This window comes from Balaenoptera physalus, assembly GCF_965194825.1.
Source record: "Balaenoptera physalus genome assembly, chromosome: 13".
Taxonomy (NCBI): domain Eukaryota; kingdom Metazoa; phylum Chordata; class Mammalia; order Artiodactyla; family Balaenopteridae; genus Balaenoptera; species Balaenoptera physalus.
This window is the reverse complement of record NC_138892.1, coordinates 33,822,997-33,847,440: the sequence shown is the minus strand read 5'-3', so window position 1 is coordinate 33,847,440 and position 24,444 is coordinate 33,822,997. Positions and strand designations below refer to the sequence as shown.

At 34.0% G+C, this 24,444-nt stretch overlaps 1 protein-coding gene across 5 annotated transcripts in view; it reads right to left on the bottom strand.

The window, feature by feature from the left end:
* Window positions 1-24,444, bottom strand: part of MGAT4C (MGAT4 family member C) — an 828,975-nt gene that overhangs the window by 374,672 nt on the left and 429,859 nt on the right. For 2 of the 5 annotated variants that reach the window (XM_082419025.1, XM_082419019.1), the window contains one exon: window positions 16,570-16,680. The exons of the other annotated variants lie outside the window; for them this stretch is intronic. The gene's annotated coding sequence lies outside the window, so the exon portion shown is untranslated. The remainder of the gene's footprint in view (window positions 1-16,569; window positions 16,681-24,444) is intronic. 5 annotated transcript variants of the gene reach the window in all.

Genomic DNA, 24,444 nt, shown 5'->3' with positions numbered 1-24,444 from the left:
CCATCACCCTGATACCAAAACCAGACAAAGATGTCACAAAGAAAGAAAACTACAGGCCAATATCACTGATGAACATAGATGCAAAAATCCTCAACAAAATACTAGCAAACAGAATCCAACAGCACATTAAAAGGATCATACACCATGATCAAGTGGGGTTTATCCCAGGAATGCAAGGATTCTTCAATATATGCAAATCAATCAATGTGATACACCATATTAACAAATTGAAGGAGAAAAACCATATGATCATCTCAATAGATGCAGAGAAAGCTTTCGACAAAATTCAACACCCATTTATGATAAAAGCCCTGCAGAAAGTAGGCATAGAGGGAACTTTCCTCAACATAATAAAGGCCATATATGACAAACCCACAGCCAACATTGTCCTCAATGGTGAAAAACTGAAACCATTTCCACTAAGATCAGGAACAAGACAAGGTTGCCCACTCTCACCACTATTATTCAACATAGTTTTGGAAGTGTTAGCCACAGCAATCAGAGAAGACAAAGAAATAAAAGGAATCCAAATCGGAAAAGAAGAAGTAAAGCTGTCACTATTTGCAGATGACATGATACTATACATAGAGAATCCTAAAGATGCTACCAGAAAACTCCTAGAGCTAATCAATGAATTTGGTAAAGTAGCAGGATACAAAATTAATGCACAGAAATCTCTTGCATTTCTATACACTAATGACGAAAAATCTGAAAGTGAAATTAAGAAAACACTCCCATTTACCATTGCAACAAAAAGAATAAAATATCTAGGAATAAACCTACCTAAGGAGACAAAAGACCTGTATGCAGAAAATTATAAGACACTGATGAAAGAAATTAAAGATGATACAAATAGATGGAGAGATATACCATGTTCCTGGATTGGAAGAATCAACATTGTGAAAATGACTCTACTACCCAAAGCAATCTACAGATTCAATGCAATCCCTATCAAACTACCACTGGCATTTTTCACAGAACTAGAACAAAAAATTTCACAATTTGTATGGAAACACAAAAGACCCCGAATAGCCAAAGCAATCTTGAGAACGAAAAATGGAGCTGGGGGAATCAGGCTCCCTGACTTCAGACTATATTACAAAGATTCAGTAATCAAGACAGTTTGGTACTGGCACAAAAACAGAAATATAGATCAATGGAACAGGATAGAAAGCCCAGAGATAAACCCACACACATATGGTCACCTTATCTTTGATAAAGGCGGCAAGCATATACAGTGGAGAAAAGACAGCCTCTTCAATAAGTGGTGCTGGGAAAATTGGACAGGTACATGTAAAAGTATGAAATTAGAACACTCCCTGACACCATGCACAAAAATAAACTCAAAATGGATTAAAGACCTAAGTGTAAGGGCAGACACTATCAAACTCTTAGAGGAAAACATAGGCAGAACACTCTATGACATACATCACAGCAAGATTCTTTTTGACCCAGCTCCCAGAGAAATGGAAATAAGAACACAAATAAACAAATGGGACCTAATGAAACTTAAAAGCTTTTGCACAGCAAAGGAAACCATAAACAAGACCAAAAGACAACCATCAGAATGGGCGAAAATATTTGCAAATGAAGCAACTGACAAAGGATTAATCTCCAAGATTTACAAGCAGCTCATGCAGCTCAATAACAAAAAAACGAACAACCCAATCCAAAAATGGGCAGAAGACCTAAATAGACATTTCTCCACAGATGATATACAGATGGCCTACAGACACATGAAAGAATGCTCAACATCATTAATCATTAGAGAAATGCAAATCAAAACTACAATGAGATATCATCTCACACCAGTGAGATGTGAGAATGGCCATCATCAAAAAATCTAGAAACAATAAATGCTGGAGAGGGTGTGGAGGAAAGGGAACACTCTTGCACTGTTGGTGGGAATGTAAATTGATACAGCCACTATGGAGAACAGTATGGAGGTTCCTTAAAAAACTACAAATAGAACTACCATACGACCCAGCAATCCCACTACTGGGCATATACCCTGAGAAAACCATAGGTCAAAAAGAGTCATGTACCAAAATGTTCATTGCAGCTCTATTTACAATAGCCAGGACATGGAAGCAACCTAAATGTCCATCGACAGATGAATGGATAAAGAAGATGTGGCACATATATACAATGGAATATTACTCAGCCATAAAAAGAAATGAAATGGAGGTATTTGTAGTGAGTTGGATGGAGTTAGAGTCTGTCATACAGAGTGAAGTAAGTCAGTAAGAGAAAAAGAAATACAGTATGCTAACACATATATACGGAATCTAAGGGAAAAAAAAAAAGGCCATGAAGAACCTAGTGGCAAGACGGGAATAAAGACACAGACCTACTAGAGAATGGACTTGAGGATATGGGGAGGGGGTGGGGTGAGATGTGACAGGGTATGAGAGTGTCATGGACATATATACACTACCAAATGTAAAATAGATAACTAGTGGGAAGCAGCCGCATAGCACAGGGCGATCAGCTCGGTGCTTTGTGACCACCTAGAGGGGTGGGATGGGGAGGGTGGGAGGGAGGGAGATGCAAGAGGGAAGAGAAATGGGAACATATTGTATATGTATAACTGATTCACTTTGTTATAAAGCAGAAGCTAACACACCATTGTAAGGCAATTATACTTCAATAAAGATGTTTAAAAAAAACAACAACAAAAAAAAAACAACAAAAAAAAAAACAAAAAAAAATTAAAAAAAACAAAAAAAAATAATAAAATAAAATGATACGGGTCAATATTTGGCTAATGTTACAAAACTCAACAAGGATATTGCAAAATAATTTAAAATTCTGATGTACAGGCAATTAGGTTCCATTTCAATACACTATTCTGAAAAATGTTGCTTTTCTTTTTTTTTGGAAAAAAGTAACAAGTATCTTGGTTACTATGATAAACCAGCTTTTCAGCAGTGGATCCTGCCAGCAAAGCCTTAATATATCTGATTTGTCAAAGTCACCACTCCTGCTAATCTCTGCCACCGATGTCAAACACTGAGAGCTATCACCTATACATTTTGTTGTGCAGTGTAGAAAGATGGAAAATGGGCAGAAAGTAATCTGCACAAACATCAAAATAAATGGTCTTTTTGAGGACAGCTATAAGAAAAATGCAAGAAAAATTAGAAAATCAGCTGTATTTTATGAGGTTTTTTTTTGCAACTCTCTCTTTGCCTATACTGTTTGCTTGAATGTAAATTATTCCTAACTTTACTATTTTAGTAAGTTAATGAACATTTTAAGACTACACAAATATTTTCTATGTGTCAAAATATGCGTTTCACTGCATTATGCAGTCATAGTGGAGTAAATAAAATAATGTTAAAAGTAAAATACTTTTAAAGCTTTAAAGCAATATTATTGTCATTTAACCTAAAATAAAATTATTTAAGCCAGAGTGTTAATATTATATCAGTCTATAAATATTGTATTTAAATTAAAAAAATTGTCTTTAGGAAGTTTCAAAAACCATATGGTAACCAAATTTGTTTTTAATTCCATCAAAATGAATGAAATTTTCTATAATGGGACAACTAAGAATTTGACTGTCAACTGTATGATACCTTCTCCTATCGAATGCATGCATGCACATGTGTGTGCGTATATACATAAATACATGCATAAATGGGTGTTTGTGTATTTATAGGACAAATATTGTCCTATAAATACATGGTCAAAAATTCTGGAAGTGCCTCATAGTAGAAGAGATTAAAAGTAAAAACTAGGGAAATACAAATATTGATGTGTTAAAATATCTATTCCTAAATACATTGAAAATTATTAGCAAGACTCTTCACATTCTCAATAAGGAGAAAGTCAAAGTGAGGACGTTTGTTGTAAACATGAGTCCATTTAGGTCCATAAACCATACAAGCTAGATATTTAGAAATGTGTCAAAGATGCAGAGCAAAGGGGAATTAAGGGGGCTTATATTTTCTGTATATATAATCTTCCACTTTCACTATAATTATATAGAAATCAAAATTCTTAGTATAGATTAGCAAATCAGAAAAATTGCCCTGAGTATTTGTGATAGCATGCAAGAAATAAAAATTAAAGTGAGATTTCTCTTCACAGTTTAGACTTATTGGTTAACTGACATACATAATAAAACATATAATAGAAGGAAATAAGTATTAGGAACACTGGGTTTAGGTCAGAAAAACCTAGGTTCCAGAACCATTTCATCTACATGTTAGCATCGTTAATCCTATATTTCTTCATGTGTAGAAAGAGGAATAATAATAGTGCTTCTTATGGTTGTTAAGAGGTTTAACCCTTCTCTTTAAATTCTACCCACCTATTTTTCCAGCAATCACTGGAAGTGTACTGTGCTTTCTCTGGATGGAAGAACTTCTTACGTTGTATACAGTGTTCTGTCTTTATCTTCGAGTAAAATTTAGCACCTTTCCTTTGATATATAAAGAGAGTTCTGGGCCATAGTGTTTTGTTGTTGTTGTTGTTATTAGATTTAACAATTAGCTTTCAAGCTCGCCTTTACTCTGATTGAATTACCAAATTAATTTTACAGTCATAACTAAGAAATTGCTGAGTGTTCTAAGTGATATCTGTTCAGTCCCTAAAGCATTGAAATCCACTGATGCATGAGTGAGACTGGCTAGGTTTGAACACCATCATCATCATTACAAACAGTTGTATAGAGTATAGTCTCTTGTGCCAGGCACTATTCTAGAGACCATATTTATTAAATCTTTTAATTCTTATAACTCTGTGGAATACATCTTATTATATCCCTTGCATAGATGATAAATCTGAGGCACACAGAGATAACGTAACTTATTCAAAGCCACACAACTGTTAAGTGATAGACTCTGAATTCAAGCTCAGGCAGCAAAGCAGTGGCTCCAGATCTCTTGGCCTGAACATTACACCAAGCTGACTTTCATCGTAATTTAAGAAGAATGAGATATGCAGTGGCCTGGTATTTTCAAAACTGTTGTACATATTACATCTGTATTTGATGATTTGGATCCTGAGAGTGGCAAGTTCTAGTTAGCACTGAGTCCATTCTCTTGCTCTTCAGCTCCAAGATCTGTAGTGTCTTGCACCAAACACCAAAGAAAATTACATGATGATCGTTTTCCGATGAGAATCTAAAAGTCCTGCATGCATATAACTTCACCAATACCTTGGGGTTTTGTAAGGTCAATGGAAGGGTATTAAACTTGCATTTGTTTAACAAAGTTTACTTCTGATTATAGAGGGACCTTACAAATGATTCTCTGTCTCTGCATAATTTAAATAGAGTGCTAATAAAATTAATGATAGGAATAATAATAATCTATACCTATATCAATAACTATATACTCTATTTCATGGTATACTCATTAATGATAGTAATAATAAAAATCTATACCTATATCAATAACTGTATGCCCTATTTCATGGTAAACACTTTCCTCTTTCCATAATAGAAGGAAGCTATATAAACACAATACACATGCTTAAAATCTAATGAGGACCTTTCACTTTGAAACTATATTCTCAATATTAGAGGGATACCACCTATTTAATGCTCATCTAGATAGGCAATATGTTATGGCATCTGCCTCTTCACTACTCTGAATGTGTGGTCCATCATTGCCAATGATTTTCTGGGTATTTCCTATTTCAGCAATGTCCTTTGAGCATTAGTGTGTGTTTTCATCTGAAGAAAATGGAGAATCTTATGCTGCCATTCCTTCACCCTTTGACTCAAAGCCTGCTTCCTTATTACTAGACAATGAGAACAGTAGAAGAGGAAACATATCATCATAATAAAATCCTAATAATTATTATTTATTAATCATTTGTAAGGCACCAGACATTACAATAAATATGCGTATCATCTCAGGTAATGTTCACATATAAAGTATAAAAATCATATGTAGAATTAACAAGTATCATTGACCTTACACAGTTAAAGAAACAAAGGCTTAGGAATGTTAGGCAACCTGCCCAAGGTTCTACAGCTAACTTGCGGCAGAAGTGGTTCTGGGATCAAGCCTCTGCTCCTAATGAATACTTCCTTCAGTGCTATATGGAGACACGCCTACAGTTGTAAGGTATAAAGAAAAATCACATCTAAATATGTTTCTCTGCCTTCTTACACAATTGTCCTATTCGAGTGTACATGCCTCATTTTTTTGAACAACTTTATTGAGATATAATTGATATGCAAAGAATTGCACATATTTAACGGGTCCGTGCCTTGTTAATGTCAGCTGACAGGGGCCGGAGGTATTGGGAAAGAAAGGAAATCACACGTTTGGGATACTACTCTTATAGCTTTGTTCTATGTACTTCTAGGAAAGAAGAAGGTTGTTTCCTAAGGAGGGGCCACCTTATCCCTCTAATGGGCAGGTTTGATGCTCCCTTTCTAGATTTCCTCGTGGAATGATGTGCAGCATAAATTGACATGTACTACACACTTATAGCCATGATTTGAATCATCCACTTACTGGAAAGGTAGGGACTACTATACACAGTATCATTATAATGCTACATCAGTACAGTTACAATGTTACGATATTAAAATAATTTCCTGCTTTTCACTTTCCATCCCTTCAAAATGAAGAGTTTCTAACATCATAGAGCCTGTATTTGGCCAACTGAAGTATTCTTTTGATTAAATTATAGAAAAATTTGGTTCTCTCAGTCTCCTCTCACATACACACACACACACACACACACACACACACACACACACACACACACTTGCATATGTGCAGACCCCCCCCACACACACAGAGATTCAGGAAGGGAAGCGTCCATATCCTTAGCAGTCATATTTTTAGTTGACCAATAATAGGAAATTCTGTTCCATTTATATTTATATTGGTGGAAGTGAAATACATGATCCCCGTATGTGTTCTAAAATATCACAAAAGGTGAACCTTTTCACTCACATAGAGTATTTAAATCTAATATAGCATAAAATCTCTGTGTCAAATTACTTTATATTAGGTTACAGAAATAGGAAACATATGTATTATATATAATTCATGACTGAATTCTTTATCTAGATTATCATTTAATTCTATAAAATAGATGCTATTATCTCCATGTTAGAGATGAGGAAATGCAGTTGTAAAGGGTTTAGGTTAAGTACTCAGGTTCTTACAACTGGTGGGTGATGAAACTAGGATTTGAACTAAGGCTATCTGTTCCTCAAGTACTTGTTTTCAACTGTATCTACAGAGAGCAAGTCAGGGAGCATAACAGAAAAGAATTTCTGAAGGTGCCTCAGTTTCATCATTGCTCATTCACAAAAGTATGCTGGAAAGTCCAGTTTCTTTTAGCTTGGTACAGTAAAGAACTAAGCATCAAGATCCTGATACTAAAACATTCTGATTTTTTTTTTTTTTAGTGGCAAATGTAATAGAGCAATAAAGGAAGTAATATTCTTCACACATTTACTTTTCAGAGCATAAAATCAGTAATATTTTATCAAAACTATAATATAAGAGACTCCATCTATCTATCAGCGATCTGTTTATTACATACGTATTTGTATAACTAAATAATTGGTACATTTTATTTCAAATCTTAAAAAGTAATCAGCAATCATAAAATAAATTAAAAGTTAAACATAGTGTAAAATCCTATGTTTGGTATATGTTTTTTCTTCTCCAACCAATTCACTATATAATTTAGCTCATGACCAGGTTAAATTTAGGATTTTTAAAATGTATTATTGAAAGATAAATAGGACATGAGATTTTAAAACCTACATGCAACTATCTATCTTTACCTTTTTTAGGTACAATTCATTTTGGACCAACTTTTCTTGGTCATCTTGAGCCCTCATCCATACATTTACATGTGGTTTTTCAGGTTAAACTAGGTCGAAGAAGAGATGATCTGATATACGTAGTAGTCAACAAAATTTAAGGTTTAACTGTCAACTTGAAAGAAAAGTCATAATTCCCTTGCAGCTGCAATATTTGTAGTTCCAAATATCTGCAAATGATTTCTCTGACTTTCCATATAGTTCCATTCAAGATTCTACCAACATTTTTAACAGCTATTAAAAATCTATGTGTACTCCAAAACTTTGTACACCATCCTTGTTGTAACCTATGAGAGAGTAATTATTCTTCATATTTGTCTATTGAATTAACTGAGGATCAATGAGTTTAAGTAATTTTATCAAGATTACAAAATCAATAAGAGTGAAAGATGGAGTCTACTATAAAAACTAATATCTTCCCATCTCTACTTCCAAGACTTGTTGGCTAAAGCACGGAACCCTTTGCAGTCTTTACTTCAGTGTCCAAAGTGAGTATCAGCAGGATCACCAGCTTCAGCTCTCACTGAATGCTTCTTCCAGCCTGACTTCTAGTTGCTGTTTTGGCAGCTTCTTTATCTACTTGGTCATTAAAAAACACATTCTGTTTTGCATACCAGAGCTGTAGGGATTTTCAAACAGTGTTCCATGGAGCTTTGGGATTATATTTGGATTGTACTACAGTTACATTTGAAAATAAAAGTTGTATTTTTAAAATTTGAATATTACCCTAAATATTTACAAATACAAATTTCATCCTGAGTCAAATATTTTTAAGTTTTTCTCATCCCCAAACAACAAACTAATGAGTCCAAAATTATTTTATGCCAGCACAATTTAGGTATTTTAAGGAGAAAATGTCTTTAAAAAAACCAGACATGGTTCTTTCCTAATGTTGTATTTACCCTGGGGGACTTCAAACGTTGTATATTGTGAAAATGATAGTCCACACACTAATGATACCACTTCATGTCACGTCTATAGATTTCAGAGTGTCACTGTCCAACTTCTGATGGAGGATCTGACACCAACGATTCTTGGTCTATTTCAGGTTACCTTTAGGTTGTAGTATGCATTTTCCATTATCTAATACAAAACTCCCTAAGGCAAATGATCTTTTATAAATATAAAAGCCTCCCTTGTTTCTCTTCAAAAACCTCTTTGAAAATATTTTCCAAATTTATTTCTAATCAAGGGTATGTTAATGGAAATGGAAAAGATGAAATCAGGTGTGAGAAACTTGAGAACAAGAAATTGTAGGACTTAACATTTGATTATAAGGCATGGTGTCAGTCATATGTGACAGAGGAAAAGAACATACTAATGTTTAGGGACAGATGGACAGTGGGAATGATGATTATTAAAACTGGGGTAGTAAAATGGTTACTGCAATGGTAACCTAAAAAAATATTAGAAATAGAAGAAAGTATGGTTGCCTTCTGAGCATTATCATGTAAAGACAATTGTTAGGGGATATCTGAAGTATCAAAATACCTCAAAAGAGTAACGGCTAACCTGTTTGCAGTAATGTGTGCCAGGCATTCTTGTAATTGCTTTATATATTTTTTTCTTATTTAATCTTAATCATTTTGTAGAGATGGAAATGTTGTTATGTTCATTACAATGATGAGGGAGTTTATATTCCTTGCCTAAATTCACAGACAGTGGTGGAAGAATTAAAACAAAGGTTGACAAACACAGGATCTTGTAGCCCTAACAATTAGCCTTGCCTAAAGAATTGAAAGTAATGAATGAGAACAATTTCCATAAGTTAATTGTAGGGATTGTTTATTTATTCTTGTCATGAATTAGAGTATTTTCTCACAAAAAGATATGTGAAATAATGAGAAGAAAACAAAAAACAAATTCTCCTTTTTTTTTTTTACTTTTCTAAGTAAATGTCATTGGCTTCCTTAATATACTCTGTGTGTGTGTGTATGTGTGTTTGTGTGTGTGTGTGTGCATGTGTTAGTGTTGGCCATTAAGTATTAGTGTTAACTAAATAATGTTATGGGTGTTTTTTACATGTCACGATAATTACGTAACAGACCACCCCATAAAAAGTGTAGCCATGGTTATCAACCTAGAGTAATCACAACGTTTTTCCTGATGATACCACACACTTCCCACACAGTGTTAAATCTAGTCTCCCTTAGTCTAAGAGACAAAAAGAAACAAGTAAATAATAAAATATCATGTAATTATAAATTATATGAAGAGAAAGTGTGGTAAGTTTATACAGAGTGACCATAGGAGTGGGGAGCTACAGCAATCTTTCTGAGGAGGTGGTATTTGAGATGAATAAAACGAGGGAGTTATCAATGAGTATATCTGCTTTAAATTTTTTTAAGCCAAGCTTACTTACGCACACCTAGAGACCTTTTGTTAGCTTTTTAGTGTTCTTAAAAAATCATCCCATGTTCCCTGGTATCAGAGATATTTCTTTTTTTTTTTAGCCCACCCGAAGCTTGGTGGTGTAAAACAGCAACCCCCCCCCCCCTTTTTTTTAAACAATTTGTTTATTCATTCACCTATTGATGGGCATTTGGAATGTTTCTTTTTTTTTTTAACATCTTTATTAGAGTATAATTGCTTTACAATGGTGTGTTAGTTTCTGCTTTATAACAAAGTGAATCAGTTATACATATACATATGTCCCCATATCTCTTCCCTCTTGCATCTCCCTCCCTCCCACCCTCCCTATCCCACCCCTCTAGGTGGTCACAAAGCACCGAGCTGATCTCCCTGTGCTATGAGGCTGCTTCCCAGATGTTAGAATATCTCTCTCAGTCTCCATGACCCAGCTTAGCTCAATTGAACAGAAATCACTTATGTTGTATCTTCCTGAATAGTACTCATCTGACTCTATAAAAAGTGCTAACAAACGTTTATATTTATCTACCAGTGGATCTCACACAATAACAAATTTGTCTGCTAAGAATCTGTTATATGGGGCTAAGCACATTTGAAAGAAATATAGAAAAAAAACCTCTTTATAATTCCCAGAATATAATCTGGATTTTAAAGAGACAGGGCAAGTTAGAATTATCATATTTGAATTAACACCAGAAATAGTACACCTAGAAAAGTCAAAGCAAAGCAAAATGAAGCATGTCTATGATGGATAGATATCAATCTATACACCAAAGTATATTTTATACACACACACAGACACACACACACATCAGGCACACTAACCTTTTTTCACTGATACATTGTCATACATATATATGTATTATACTTGATACCTAATACAAGTCATTCTCCTCCTCTCCAATAATTTCTCAACATTTCTGCATTATCTCTAGTCTTATTTCTCTGTAATTTTTTTATCCTGGATAAATGTTCAAATACTATATGAAGGGGTCCACTATATAATTACTATTTTTAAAAAGCAAGTGATATTTGCTTTTAAGTGAACTCTATTTTGAAATATATTCTCCAGAATAATGGGTGAAGCAATTTAGTTTTCTCCCTATTTATTGTAAACCAAAACAGTTTAATTGGTATAACTTCCATATTTAAAGCTTTTTCTCAGACATTTCTTTTCAATTTGATTAAAAACTCTCTACTGTGAATCTTTGTTTGAATCTCACAGACCTCAAAATAAAGATAACTACATCAACATTTGCACCATTTGTCATATGTTGACTCATTTTTTATTACTTATTTTGTCAAAAGGTAAGGATATCTTAGTATAATAAAAATCTATTTATTCTATGCCCTTCACATGATTTCCTCTTTCTCCATTTCCATTTATTCGTATAGCTAAAGAAATAGTGAATATATGAAACAAGACAGTGACATTCAGTAGTAAAATAGGAAAAATCAAAATAGAAACATGGTAGAATCTCATCAAATATTGTTTAGGGTAGAGGGTATTTTATTAGCTGATCCAAAATCTAATATCTTGTCAAGTATATCCCTATTTTATCAGAGGATGAACCTAGCTATTGGTACACTTCGCTGTAAGATTGCTGATATTTAAAAGTGTGTTTAAATGTTAGTAATGAAGATCATAGAGAAAGGGAGGGAGGGAGAGAGAGAAAAAATAGGGAGAGGATTATTAGGACCATACTGAGTTTTGTAGAACTCTTTTTTTTTTAATGTTGGACCATAGTTTATTCCTGCAAGTCACATTGAAAAGAAAAATCAGGTAACATGGAGGTGGTGAGTGTATTCTGTTTTTAGAATCTTGCACCACTAAGGTTCTCCATGGCACAAATTATACCCCTTTTATTATCATAATAGATATACATAAGTTTTTAAAATTTAGAAGTGCCATTCTTTTTTTTTTAACATCTTTATTGGAGTATAATTGCTTTACAATGTTGTGTTAGTTTCTGCTGTATAACAAAGTGAATCAGCTATATGTATACATATATCCCCATATCCCCTCCCTCTTGCATCTCCCTCCCTCCCTCCCTATCCCACCCCTCTAGGTGGTCACAAAGCACTGAGCTGATCTCCCTGTGCTATGGGGCTGCTTCCCACTAGCTATCTATTTTACATTTGGTAGTGTATATATGTCACTGCCATTCTCTCACTTCATCCCAGCTCCTTCCCTTTCCCCCTCCCCGTGTCCTCAAGTCTATTCTCTACATCTGCGTCTTTATTCCTGTCCTGCCCCTAGGTTCTTCAGAACTTTTTTTTTTTTTTAGATTCCATATATATGTGTTAGCATACGGTATTTGTTTTTCTCTTTCTGACTTACTTCACTCTGTATGACACACTCTAGGTCCATCTACCTCACTACAAATAACTCAATTTGGTTTCTTTTTATGGCTGAGTAATATTCCATTGTATATATGTGCCACATCTTCTTTATCCATTCATCTGTCGATGGACACTTAGGTTGCTTCCACGTCCTGGCTATTGTAAATAGTGCTGCAATGAACATTGTGGTACATGACTCTTTTTGAATTATGGTTTTCTCAGGGTATATGCCCAGTAGTGGGATGGCTGGGTCATATGGTAATTCTATTTTTAGTTTTTTAAGGAACCTCCATACTGTTCTCCATAGTGGCTGTACCAATTTACATTTCCACCAACAGTGCAAGAGGGTTCCCTTTTCTCCACGCCCTCTCCAGCACTGAATGTTTGTAGATTTTTTGATGATGGCCATTCTGACTGGTGTGAGGTGATACCTCATTGTAGTTTTGATTTGCATTTCTCTGATGATTAGTGATGTTGAGCATCCTTTCCTGTGTTTGTTGGCAATCTGTATATCTTCTTTGGAGAAATGTCTGTTTATGTCTTCTGCCCATTTTTGGATTGGTTTGTTTGTTTTTTTGATATTGAGCTGCATAAGCTGCATGTATATTTTGGAGATTAATCCTTTGTCAGTTGCTTCGTTTGCAAATATTTTCTCCCATTCTGAGGGTGGTATTTTTGTCTGGTTTATGTTTTCCTTTGTTGTGAAAAAGCTTTTCAGTTTCATTAGGTCCCATTTGTTTATTTTTGTTTTATTTCCATTTCTCTAGGAGGGGGGTCAGAAAGAATCTTGCTGTGATTTTTGTCATAGAGTGTTCTGCCTATGTTTTCCTCCTATAGTGTCTAGCCTTACATTTAGGTCTTTAATCCATTTTCAGTTTATTTTTGTGTATGGTGTTAGGGACTGTTCTAATTTCATTCTTTTACATGAGTTTTGTAGAACTCTTAAACACATGGTCCAGTAAAAGAGAAAGAATGGGAAAGAAACCACCAAAAAGTAGGAAAATCAAACAAACCAAATAAATTCATGAGAATGTGGTATCAGGGAAGTAAAGGTTAAAGTGTTTCAAAAGGATTGAATAGTCAACCTTCATATACTGGTGGGAAAGCAAGATGAGAACTGAAAAGTGTCCAGTGGATTTATCAACAAGAAAGTCAAATAGCTACTTGAGGTTTGGAAGAGTCATGAAGGTAGAGTAAGATTGGAGAGAAGTGGAGGTAGACAGCGTCATGGAAATGGTGTCTAGAAAACAAAAATCAAAAAACTCTTTGAGAAGTGTGTGGACAATAGCAGAATACGGATGGCATCCACAGGGCAATGTGTCATCCCAGCCACGGATTGTTAGGTATGCATGGTTAACATAGACTTCCAGTGGGAAGGATCTTATGGAGAAAATAAAACTGATGATTAGGAGAAAAGATTTGGCAGACTGAGGTGAATACCTGAGAAGTCAGAAGTAGAGGAGAGTTTGAACCCTGTTATAAGTTTGGGTGTTTCCTCCCACTATAAAAGGTGGAAAGAGAGGGATGGGTGTAGACTGAAGTAAGCTTTTTAGATTTGGAGGCAAAAGAACATGGGGGGACCCCATCAGATGATTTCTACTTTCTCAGTGAAACAGAAGGCAAGATTATCAGCTGCTAGAAAAGCAGGTGGGCAAAGAAGGCAAAGGAAATTTGAAAAGCAATTAAAAAATTAAATTTCTAACAAGTACCATTTTAAAAAGCAGACTTTGAAAACATTGTCTGGAAGGAGGGAATGTGTGACAAAGTGTCTCACTGTCTTTGTGATTATGAAATAAGGCATTTGCATGCTGTTCATAAACTTCAGCCTTTTCTCCACACAATGACGAAGTGATAAGAATGCTGAAAGGGGGAAGAGATAATTTTACCTGGACTGGGCATGAGGCATGCTGGGAAGACATCATGATACAAACTGGCCTCTACTCTAAGCCATAAAGGACAGATAAAACCTGGATATCAGACAATAGAAAAACCATGTTCTTGGCCTAAATAGCAAAAGTAAAGGTTTGAAGGTAAAAAATTTTGGGGATCCTGCTGTGCCATACTCATCAGGGGGCACATGTGCTCTACTTGCTTTTCTTTCCTCCTCATGAAATAGTGCGTGTGTGTGCATGTGCGTGTGCGTGTGTGATGACAAAGTAAATTTTCTAAAGGTAAAGGTGATAATGAAAAGAAAAAAAAAAATATATATATATATATATATATCATTAAACATGATTCTTTCCCTAGAAGGAAACTCTTGTCCATCCGAAATTTATTTCAAAATTGGGAAAGGAGGAAACTAAATGAATTGGGACTTACTGCTCTTGTTGTTGCCTGCTGCAGGCGCCTAAGGGCAACATACAGTCTTTAAGAGGGAAGAAACCACAGAATGTTAACTGAATTATTGTTATTGTTATCATTATTATTATTTTAACTATAAGGACTCATGGTGATATAATTTTTTTTTTTTTTTTTGGCTGAGCTCACCTTCAGACCAGACTCTCTTTCAGGGGCAGGGCTTTATATTTCAGTACAACGTACACAGCTCAAGTACTTAAAATGGGTTGTATTAAATGTATGCATAATTTAAAAGAGGGTAAAAGGGGAAAACGGCATTGCAACAGTTTTTCAGGCTCATGTATTAAAGGGTGGAATTATTTTTTAATCTGAAAAATTAATTCTCATTGCATTTATTGTTGTACCTGTTCCTGACTCTGTGTGTAAGATACTTTTATCTATTTCTCCTTAGCTACAACCTCAATACAAATTATTTTCAAGTACATGTGTTGAATCATCTTTAAATCTATGCAGATATTATATATTACATTTCTTTTATAAGCTGCATATTTCTTCTCATTGAAATATCTAGCAAGGTAGACAGTCAATAAATGCTTATGAAAATGATCAAATGAACATGAATATTTATTAATGACTTATTATAGTGACATTGCCAGCTGATTACACCTTTGAAGCTGGGAATACTACTCTGGGATAAATTCCTAAAAAGATTCATATTAACATCTCATGGATTATATATATATAAAATCACACATGTAATTCAGCTACTGAAAACTACAGACAAGTTCACCTCAAAACATAGATTTAGCGTTCAAGGCAGGTGACTGGTTATAAAGTCTTTTTGATATTTACATCATCATTTTCTGAACAAACGTTTACAAGGAAAATGAAGAGTTATATAAATGCAAACTTAAAACGATAAGCTTCTGTAGGGATTACATAACTATAATGTATAAATCTGCCATTATCTACAATTAACTGTGCCCATGTCAAATATTTGTATATATTTATGTGTATATATACATAGGTGTATATTTATATTCTCAACTATTTCCTGTCATTTTAGACAAATATGAATTCAGTTAGAGTTTATAACAAGGAGAGATTTTTGTGGAAATATTGAAGCATATTACAGATCGAAGAAACTGTTGTGAAAAACAAAATCTTGTATTTTGTATATATATGTAAAGTTATATTATTGAGAGCTGCATGCAGACAAACTCACCCAGAATTACTATCCCCAGCTTTTCCAATTTTTAAAATGAAAGGAAGCTAGAGTGGTCTGAAATGCCTGCAAGTAAACCCAGAGGGCAAATTTGGTTGGGTTCTTGAAGCTTTATGGTGGTGAGCTGCTGCGCATTAATAACATCACTGGTCAGGGGAAAATTTAAACACATGGATTCACTCACAGCCATGGTGTCAGAATACTGACTTTTTTCCTTTTGTCCTGACCAGGAGATCTAGAGTATAAAACATAAAATAACACCACATTTCATTCTCCAGAAGAGTACATTAAGACTCCCCTACCTCCAGTACAAATTTAACATTTACAGTATGACTTAGTGTTCCAGTTTTATTTCACTATAACGTACAGGCAAAAAGCATCATGAAAAAACAGTTCAAAAGAAAAGAAAGCATTTTATGACTTGTTACATAGAACAGCTTCTCTTCTCCCTGACCACATTATGGTTTAAAAGGATTTCTTATCAAACTCTCACTATAGCAAAGAAAAAGAAAGCTTCTCTTACCAGAGTGGAATAAAGCTTCAACCTTGCTATAACATTTTCTGCAGCTTTTGTTTGAAAAGACAGACCCAAAGCGGCTTTGTGCAAACAACTGATCTGGCTGATCTCCAGTCCCTGCACAAAAAACAGTATAATTGGCTCTCAAAAACTGTTGTAAACATTCAGCATGATGGCACTTGCATGTTGAATCTAGTCACTGTTACCCTAGTAAACTTTTCCCAAACAGGCCAATTATGTTTCTGCTTTCAATACTTGCTGTTTGATTTTCTCTATTCATTGCTGAGATTAGTATCTTTAAAGAAACCATGAATTTGTGAGTGTCAGTTCTACTACTATGTCAATACATTTGGGTTCTGAAAGTGTGGTTCAAGGTTTTTTAAAAGCATTTTAAATCAGATGACATAGATAAATACATTTACTTGGCATCTGTTATATCTTCATTTTGAAATTTGACAATATTCAGTCCCTTATTTATATGCTAATGAGAGATCAGTATTATTAGGTCTCTTTCATTCCTATTTGATAAAAGTCAAGTGACCACTCCACATCTCTACTTTGCACAGAAAGCACATCAGTAATGTCTACAACATACCCTAGAGTCTGAGACCAACTATGTTGGATTTCTAAGTCTTGTATTCCACCGTTCCTTTTCCCAAACCTTCAGAGGGGTCCAAACACAATCATATCCTTTAATTTTTATGGGAGCAATGAAGGGTTACACAGCTGGACTTTTTTCTTATTTTTAAACATATAATATTCATGGGAGCATTAACTGATTATAACTGTGAGAGGCATATTTATTACCAAGAAAAAGTGAACACTAGATCAAAAAATAAGCTTCAATGAAAAACAATCTCAAACTGTATCATTTCTAACAATGATCTGAGCAATACATTGATCTTACAACCATATGAGTATGTGATCTTTGCCTTGCTTCCCAAGTGTATGAAGCCTGGTTAATAGTTATCAGCGGTGCCACCGTTTGAAAAATATGAATTAACTGCATAGAAGGTTGTGGGGCTATTTTGCATTTTTATATTTGATAGTTTAGTTTTCATCATACAAATTATACAAGTATATCAAAACAATTTATGACTATACAAATTATGATTGTATAAATCTCTAAAAATATAAATTATGACAATTTATGTTTCCTAGAAGTAAAAATCTAGATATTCTACAAGTGTAAAATTCTAAGTATTGCTGAGCCTTTAAAAGTAACATCTTGAACTAAATTTAAAGAACTTAAAGCCTTGAAAGCAGAATATTCCTTATTTTTATCTGTAGGTATCAGTGCCATTTAAAATTTTTAATTATGATTCCAAATACTACAGACGGATATACATATACTACTCTTCCAAGAACACAGATGACTCATATTCTCATTATGTTACTTAGAGAGACAGAGTGTGGAGGAAGAAGCCCTTCACACTGTTTTTTTTTTTTTCTTTTTTTTTTAAGGTTAGTATCTGTGAACTGTTATCTCCCTTATTATATAACATTTGCCTTTATAAAATTTCCCACTAACACATTCTTATTTAATTCTTTCATCAGAATAGTGAAGAGGGCATTAAGGCTCTCCATTTTACACATGAGAAAAATAAGGCTCATAAAAGAGAAATGATTTGACAAATTACTATAGTAAATACTTAACGGTAGGCTCTTCTGATGTTGTTCAACTAGGTCTTAAATCACTTCTTCTAAAACAGTATTTCCAAGATTAAAAGAAAAGTTTTGTGTTTTCAATTTCTTTTGAGTGGAATTCCTGAATCACAGAGTAGTCCTCTTTTCAATTTTTTGAGGAATCTCCATACTGTTTTTCATAGTGGTTGAACCAATTTACATTCCCACAAACAGTATTACAAGGGTTCCCTTTTCTCCATATTCCTGCCAACACTTGCTATTTCTTGTCTTTCTGACAATAGCCATTCTGACAGGTGTGAGGTGACACTATTCAAAAAGTTATATGCACGCCAATGTTCATAGTAGCATTATTTAAAACAGCTAAGATATGAAAGCAATCTAAAGAAACAGATGAATGAATAAGGAAGATGTGTATATACACAATGGAATATTACTCACCATAAAAAGAATGAAATTTTGCAATATGAAACAAAATAGATGGACCTGGATAGTATTATGCTTAGTGAAATAAATCAGGGAAAGACAAATATTACATACTTTCACTTACGTGTGGAATCTAAAAAATAAAACAGAAGAACAAATACAACAAAACAGAAACAGACTCACAGATACAGAGAACAAACTAGTGGTTACCGTAGGGGAGAAGTGTGGGAGGGGGAGAGAAGGTGGAAAATAGGTGAAGGGGAACAAGAGGTACAAACTACTAGGTATAATATAAATGTTACAAAGATGTAATGTACAGCACAGGGAAAATAGCCAATATTTATAATAACTTTATATGGAGTATAGTCTATAAAAATATCAAATCACTATGTTGTACACCTGAAACTAATATAAGTCAAACATACTTCAATCTAAAAAAAAAGAATTTAATGAGACAAAAAAAGTTTATGTGCTTTGATTTGCTGATTTGAAAGAGGGAATAAACATTTAGAGAATTATTATAATGTATTTGTAGCTGTAATACACTGAGGAAACAAAAGGTCTCTTCCTAGACCTAATGATTTTGGAAATGATTAGCAAATGAACTTTGAAAAGATAATTCCTTGTGACTTAACTTTAAACATTTTTTTTTAATTTAAGAATTACCTATTAAATATCTAATAGGTAACAGATTATTTAAGTTCTTAGGATACAATAGTGAACAAGGTAAGCATTTTCCCTTTCTTTATGTTATTTTCAATCTTAATTACAGTGGACGGATTGCTTTAAATTTTCCTCACTGAGAAAATAGTAGCCACTATATAGGAGTTCCCAACTCTCCTAATCCACCCTACCCATCTACCAAACTCCTTTGAACTTTACCCATGAACCCTTTTAGATGTTCAAAGAATTTTCTCATGCTAATCTCTCTCATTCACATCATTTACCCCCTCTGCACTAAATCATTCTCATCATTTAAAATCCTGTTTTAACATTTCCCTGTATTTAAGGATAAAACCCTCCCACCAACAATGTATCTCTTCAATTCAATATATTTGAATTGAACTCTCTCGTGTCAATATATTTCTTCATTCGAAAATATCTCAAAAGATCTTTCTCACTTTTCAGTTCCTTCTCAGCTAACACTTAGCCTATACTCCCAAGCCACTAAAATAAATTTCATCTTACCTGATCACTCAATAGTTTCTGAACTCAATTAAGTAATTCCTTCCTGAAACATTGTTTTCTCTTGGCTTTAGTGATGCCATATGCTTGTGATGTTTATCATTGTTTGCAGGCCTTCCAATTTAGGTTCATTTCCTGGCATCTCCTCCTTTGCCTGAATAATACTATTTGGTTGGTCCTGAACTCTGTTCTCTTCTCAGTCTGTACTTTTCCTGTAGGTGTTCTCATTCAGGTCCATGGCTTTAATTATTATCTATATCCTTTTGACTACCAAATTTATTTCTGCAGCCTGACCTTTCTACTGTACTCCAAATGTGACTCTCCATCTGCTTATGGATCTCAATTCTTGGCTCTCTAACAGGCATTTTTAAATTCAAACATGGCCAGAACATTAATTCTACCATGTCTTTGCAATTCTTGCCTTTCTCCAGTTTTTTTTTTTATTATTAGTAAAATTCACCAATTGTTTAAGCTAAAAACAAAAGGGCTTTTAAATTATTTTTTTATTATGTTAAAAATGCATAACATAAAATTTACTATCTTGACCATTTCTAAGTGTACAGTTTGATAGCATTAAGTATATTCACACTATTGTACAACCATCTCCAGAACTTTTTCAACTTGCAAAACCAAAACTCTATATTCAGTAAACAACAGCTCCCCAACAGCAATGACCTATTGATATATACAATGATATAGAGCAATCTCTAAGTAATTATGCTGAATGAAAGAGCAAAACAGAATGAGTCCATACTGTATGATTTTTTTTTAACATCTTTATTGGAGTATAATTGCTTTACAATGGTGTGTTCATTTCTGCTTTATAACAAAGGGAATCAGTATATATACATATATATATGTATATATATACATATATATATATATATATACACATATGAACTCATATCTCCTCCCTCTTGCGTCTCCCTCCCTCCCACCCTCCCTATCCCACCCCTCTAGGTGGTCACAAAGCACCAAGCTGATCTCCCTGTGCTATGCGGCTGCTTCCCACTAGCTATCTATTTTACATTTGGTAGTGTAGAGACGTCCATGCCACGCTCTTCATCCCAGCTTACCCTTCCCACTCCCTGTGTCCTCAAGTCCATTCTCTACATCTGCATCTTTATTCCTGCATGATTTAATTCATATAAAATTCTAAAAATGTAAATTAATTTATGGTGACCTGGAGACTAGAAAAAGGGGTGGTAAAGCTTAGGAATAGCCAAGGGTCATAAGGAACCTTTTGTGGGTAACAGATGAGTTCATTATCTTGATTGTCTTGATGGTTTCATGAGTATATACATATGCTAAAACTAATCAACTTGCACACTTTAAATATGTATAGATCAATTTGTGTCAATTATGCTGCAATAACATTTACAGTAAACATGTTCATAAAACTCCTGAAATTAACAAGAAAATGATATTCAGTCTAATATTTAAAGGCAAAAATATTTGTACAGCCACTCCACACAAAAGGATGTCCAAATGACCAATACCATATGAAAGAGTTATCAACAGTACTTCTTATCAGGCAAATGCATGATCACCAATATTGAATAAAATGTCTAAAACATTATTTCAAGATTTGGGAAGAATGCAGAACAAGTACAACTCTTATATAACACTTTATGTTTAGCAAATTGGCACAAGTACTTTGAAAACTGTCGGTATAAACTGAAGCTGAATATATACTTACCCTATGATTACCTTATGACCCAACAGCTACAATCCTAATTTCATACTCAAAAAATATATGAATGTGGCAACAAAAGGTATACATTATATTGTTCATAGGAGCTCTCTTTGCAATAGCCAAAAGTTGAAAACTATACAAACGTCCATCAGCAGTAAAATGGATAAATGTATTTCAGAATATTCATGTAATATAATAAAATATGTCAATGAGAATTAACTATTATTATGCATGACAACATGGGTGAGTCTCTTCAGCATAATGTTGAGAAAAGATGTCACACACAAAGAGTATATCGTGCATGATTCCATTTATATAGACTTCAGAAATGGTCAAAATTAATTTATGGTAATAGAAGTCAGACAGTTGTTATTTGGGGGTTTAACTGAGGATAACTAGGAAGAAGTATGAAAGAGTTTACTAAAATATTGGTAATATTTTCTTTCCTATTATGTTTATACTTACTTAGAGAGACATGTTCACTGTAAAAATTTACTGTCATTCACTTAAGAGTTTGCACTTCTCTAGATAAGTATGTTTCAAAAAACGTTTTCAATATATATGTTTATATCTATATGTGTGTGCGTGTGTATATATATACACACAAAAATATATAATAAAATCATATATGTTCTTTAAATGTTTTTTGTTTTTTAATTTTACTTATTTATTTATGGCTGTGTTGGGTCTTCGTTTCTGTGCGAGGGCTTCTCTAGTTGCGGCAAGCGTGGGCCACTCTTCATCGCGGTGCGCGGGCCTCTCACTATCGCGGCCTCTCTTGTTGCGGAGCACAGGCTCCAGACGCGCAGGCTCAGCAATTGTGGCTCACGGGCCCAGTTGCTCCGCGGCATGTGGGATCCTCCCAGGCCAGGGCTCGAACCCGTGTCTCCTGCATTGGCAGGCAGACCCCCAACCACTGCGCCACCAGGGAAGCCCATATATGTTCTTTAGAAAAGAATTTGAAATGTTTGTGAAAACACATTTCTAAGGCAATAGTCCATTTTGATAATGGACTATTAATAATGAAAACAAATCACACAGATAGGGTTAAAATGTTCCAGTAGGAAAACAGCCATGTGAATAATTATTTATCCCTGGAAGGCTGCTCCAGATGACATTGTCAAGATAAATAATGCATTTATTTTCTCAAAATAATACACCATGATAGCACAGATATTACTCTGTATTTATTTTATATTACCTCTTTATGAAACTTCTTGAGGTTCTGACAGAGAAGAAATCTTGCTTTTGGGGGCAGATTTACAAAATCAATCTTTTAGAAAAAAGGAGAAACATAAAATAGTACCTTATCATTTATATTATCTTGTTGCCTTTTTCCTCACATTAATTTGAATTTTATGTATTGTTTTCTATATTATCTACTGTTCGCATAATAAGATGAAAACTGCTATCATTGCTTAAAGTTAATCACGTAACATTCTTCTGATACATATGAATGCGATTAGCCACGGCGGAAAAAGTGTGTTTATCACAGTGATACAAAAACAGGCTTGAAGATATATAAATTTTTATAAGTTGTATATTGTTGCTATGCCTCATTTTCCTCATCTGTGAAAAGGAGATGGTAATACTCATCTTCTTGACTGATTGTGAGGAGGCAATAAGATAACAAGTGTGAAGTGCCTAGAATAGACTTTACATATTGGAAATGAAAGCATTATATGCAAAGCTACAAAATACGTTCTAATCTAAACACTTACCATTATCACATCATGCACTACTAAGAAGATGGCTAGTTTGGCCATGTATCGTTAGTGTTTTATATAATACACAAGCTTGAAATATAATGATACAAAATGAATAAAAAGATTAAAAATACCAAGGAGAACAGATAGTGTAGAATAGTGGCCCTAAAGCAGAAACAGTATTCTAAAAGTATTCATTCTTCCTCTGAATGAGCAGAATTCTGTTTATACAACTGTGACTGAACACTTCGGTCTGAGTGAAAAAGAATGACTGGAAACACCTTGGCCATAACTTAAAGTAACAAGAACTGAGTCAATAGACTTATAAAAGTTTAGAGATTATTATTTATTACTAAATAAAAGCATAAAGTCATTGCATTGCACAAACAACAGTTATAGTTAAAAAAGAAACCAGCTTAACGGAATTGCTTTCAATAATAAGCCCATGGATTGACCAGAGTCCGATCTCATTGTAACTCTTATTGCTTCAATTAGACTTGGTTTATAGTCACCCTCAATATTGCCTTAGAAAAAAAATGGGGTCTCTTTAAATAGAGAGGAGAGCAAGTATAAACAAAAGAGAGAAACGGGAAAGACATAAGAAAAATAAAAATAATGAAGAGTAAGAAAAGAAAATACAAAAAGATATAAATAAAATCCCATTGAGGGTCACGTCTTTAGTCATTTTTTTGCCATGACATGCATATGCCACGACATTTTATTATGTCAACTAACCTAGAATATGAGTGTATGTATATGACTAATCATTTCAAATTTGAGTCATTTAACATTGTTTTGCCTCTTCCTAAGAACAAAATAATTTCTGTAATTTTTAACATAATTTTTAAAAATATCTGGATTCTGTCAGAAAGTGGTAGATCAATGATATGCTGGCAATAGTAGTAGGAACAGAGATGTTGACTGAAAAGGGCACTGTTTAAAATGAGGAAACTCTTTCATATCATGATGTGATGGTAGTTATAGGGCTATATTCATTTATCAAAACTCATCAAAATATGCACTTGAGATGGATATATTTTATTGTTTTTAAGCCACCTCTCAATAAAAATTAATACTAAGAAGAATTACAAGGGTTAGGCCCCCAAAAAAGTAAGAGAATTTGGATTTCAAATGGAGCAGAGCAGTGCACAACTGCAAAAAATTACTATTTACAAATGTAAATGGTTCCCTTGGAGCTATGCAGCAAAAACGGTCCTTCATGCT